Here is a 3,668-nt window from a genome sequence, read left to right as displayed (position 1 = left end):
GCTCTGTCTCTCTCTGTCCCAAAAATAAATAAACGTTGAAAAAAAAAATTAAAAAAAAAATTTCCGTTGGATATATAACCAGAAGTAAGATTGCTAGATCACATGGTAGTTCTTTTTCTTTTCAATTTCAACTTTATATTATTATTTTTTTAGGTAGGTTTATTCAACTAGGTTTTTTTGTTTTTTTGTTTTTTTGTTTTTGAGTATAATTGACACACGATGTTACATTACTTTCAGGTGTACCACTGAATGATTTGACAAGTTTATACATTATACCATGTTCACCACAAGTGTAGCTACCATCTGTCCCTATTTTTAGTTTTTTGAAGAACCTTCCAGAAGGTTTTGAGGAACCTTCCAGAAACCCTTCCACACTGTTTTCCGCAGTGGCTATGCCAATTTGCCTCTCCACCAGCTGTCACACTAGGGTTTCCTTTTCTCCATATCCTTACCAGCCCTTGATATCTCTTATCTTTCTGATGATGGCTGTTCTAAAAGGTGTGAAATGATACTTCATTATGGTTTTGTTTGGTATTTCCCTGATGACTCGTGATGTTTAGCACTTTTTCTTGTACATGTTGGCCATTTGTATGTCTTCTTTGGAAAAAATGTGCATCCAGGTATTTTGCACACTTTGAAATTGGGTTGTTTGAGTTTCTGCTTTTGAGTTGTATGATTTCCTTATGTATTTTGGATATCAAATAATTAGGGGAGTATTGACATCATAGCAATATGAATATGAATAGAAATTTCCAAAAGTGTTGAGTATATTTTGACATTATGGTCTTTAAATGGGGCATTGGGGATCACTATTTATCAGAGGTCAAGAAAAGACCATGAGTCCACGTGTCACAAGTAGATAAAAAATGACAAAACCACTAACCATTAGGAATGCAAAACACATTCTTTATTAAGATAGAGGATGGGGCGCCTGGGTGGCGCAGTCGGTTAAGCGTCCGCCAGGTCACGATCTCGCGGTCTGTGAGTTTGAGCCCCGCGTCAGGCTCTGGGCTGATGGCTCAGAGCCTGGAGCCTGTTTCCGATTCTGTGTCTCCTTCTCTCTCTGCCCCTCCCCCGTTCATGCTCTGTCTCTCTCTGTCCCCCCCCCAAAAAAAAATAAACATTGAAAAAAAAAAAGATAGAGGAGACACTAAGCAAATACCTTCCACAACTAACTATGGACCAAAAAATAACTGAAAAGACATTTAGATTCAGAGATTGATTGTAGAAGATAAAACATGATAGAATGGATACATCCCAGAAGACTACTGCCCCCCGAGTGTCCGTAATTATATAAATTTTAATTCTAAGAATTTAAGAACTAAATAATTGAATTCTTTTTGTTTGGCTGTTTGTTTATTAATTTTTGAGAGCGAGCACATGAATGGGGGAAGGGCAGAGAGAAAAGGGAACAGAGGATCGGAAGCGGGCTCTGAGTTGTCAGCACAGAGCCTGATGTGACTCAGACTCATGAGTCATGAGATCATGAGCTGAGCTAAGTCAGACACCCAACTGACTGAGCCACCCAGGCGCTCCTAGTGAATTGAATTCTTAGGTGGATTGATTGGTCCCAATGTAGTTCGTAATATAGTTTGAGCCAGTCTGTAATAAAATGAGAAAAATTGGAATAATGCAATGAGATTTTAAGTAATTTGAATGAATTCAGTTAAAAAAAAAAATGCATCCTAGGGGCGCCTGGGTGGCGCAGTCGGTTAAGCGTCCGACTTCAGCCAGGTCACGATCTCGCAGTCTGTGAGTTCGAGCCCCGCGTCGGGCTCTGGGCTGATGGCTCAGAGCCTGGAGCCTGTTTCCGATTCTGTGTCTCCCTCTCTCTCTGCCCCTCCTCTGTTCATGCTCTGTTTCTCTCTGTCCCCCCAAAATAAATAAACGTTGAAAAAAAAAATTAAAAAAAAAATGCATCCTATTTTCCCCTGCTATGTCATATGTACATATTTCTTGAAGGTGAAATTTCACTTCTGGAATCAAAAGTGACATATAATGTCACTTTTGGTGACATTTAAAGATAAATTAGTAAATGATGGTGATAACTAAAATTAAAAAAACAATTTTTTGAATGTTTTATTTATTTTTGACAGAGAGAGAGAACATGAGGGGAAGGGGCAGAGAGAGAGAGAGAGAGAGAGAGGGAGACACAGAATCTGAAGCAGGCTCCAGGCTCTGAGCTGTCAGCCCAGAGCCCCACGCGGGGCTCAAACTCACGGACCGCGAGATTGTTACCTGAGCTGGAGTCGGACGCTCAACCGACTGAGCCACCCAGCCGCCCCTAAAATATTTTTTAAACAATTTACTCATCTAGGAAAGCCAGGACTAGAAGAATCATAAAAAAGGTGGATATAGGGGCGCCTGGGTGGCGCAGTCGGTTAAGCGTCCGACTTCAGCCAAGTCACTATCTCGCGGTCCGTGAGTTCGAGCCCCACGTCGGGCTCTGTGCTGACCGCTCAGAGCCTGGAGCCTGCTTCCGATTCTGTGTCTCCCTCTCTCTCTGCCCCTCCCCCGTTCATGCTCAGTCTCTCTCTGTCCCCAAAATAAATAAAAACGTTGAAAAAAAAATTAAAAAAAAAAAAAAAAGGTGGATATAAATGAAAAGCAAATGTCAGGTTTTAAGCCATACAAAATCTCCTGGCAAGACAGAGCATCATATTGAGAACAAACTGTAGGAGGGACAAGTGTGTAAACATTTCTGTGTATGATTTCTTTGTTTGTTTTCAAGTTGTGTTGTTTGACTTTGGTTTATATATCATCAAAGAATTGTTACTATACACGTAATAATAATTAATGGAGAAAATTGCATGGTCACCATGTGTCCTCATTGTCTTCATATAATCAAGGTTCTATTTGTGTGCTCATCTAAGAAAAGTGAGAAGGTTCATAACGTTAAGAATGAATGTACTATATGCCAAAAATTTGTGGGACACTTCTAAAGCTGTGTATAGAAGGAAATTTGTAGCTTTAAAATGCTCATATCTGAAACAAAGAAAGGCTGTAAATAAGAGAGATAAACATCACCTAACAGAGTTAGAAAAAGAAAAGCATATTAAAACCAAGAAAGTAGAAATACACCGAAAACAGTGAATTTTATGGCACTGGAAGATGGTTGAAAAACAAGTGGAAATAAAAACATTAATAAAAGTACTAAAGAAATGGAAGCTGGATCAAAAATTAACAAATAAAATTTAGTTTTTGTGAAGACCAATCAAATTGATAAGCAAATAGTGAGACTTACCAAGAAAAAACAATAAACAATGTCAGAAATTAAAAAGGAGACATCACTACATATCTTAATAAGCATTAAAAAGAAAAGGAAGGGGCGCCTGGGTGGCGCAGTCGGTTAAGCGTCGGACTTCAGCTCAGGTCACGATCTCGCGGTCCGTGAGTTCGAGCCCCGCGTCGGGCTCTGGGCTGATGGCTCAGAGCCTGGAGCCTGTTTCCGATTCTGTGTCTCCCTCTCTCTCTGCCCCTCCCCCGTTCGTGCTCTGTCTCTCTCTGTCTCAAAAATAAATAAACGTTAAAAAAAAAAATTAAAAAAAAAAAAAGAAAAGGAAGATATTACAAATTATTTTAGGCTGATACGTTTAAAAATCATAGCAAAATGGGAGAAACAATAAAAACAAAAATATGAGTCGACTAAAAACATTACAATTGTCCTT

At 39.3% G+C, this 3,668-nt stretch overlaps 1 pseudogene; it reads left to right on the top strand.

Annotated features, from left to right (window-relative positions):
• Positions 1-3,668, top strand: part of LOC121012045 (lupus La protein homolog) — a 13,977-nt pseudogene that overhangs the window by 9,416 nt on the left and 893 nt on the right.

The sequence above is a fragment of the Herpailurus yagouaroundi genome, unplaced genomic scaffold, assembly GCF_014898765.1.
Source record: "Herpailurus yagouaroundi ecotype Mexico unplaced genomic scaffold, PumYag 196, whole genome shotgun sequence".
NCBI lineage: Eukaryota > Metazoa > Chordata > Mammalia > Carnivora > Felidae > Herpailurus > Herpailurus yagouaroundi.
The sequence above is the reverse complement of the archived record's forward strand: the minus strand, read 5'-3'. Positions and strand labels throughout refer to the sequence as shown.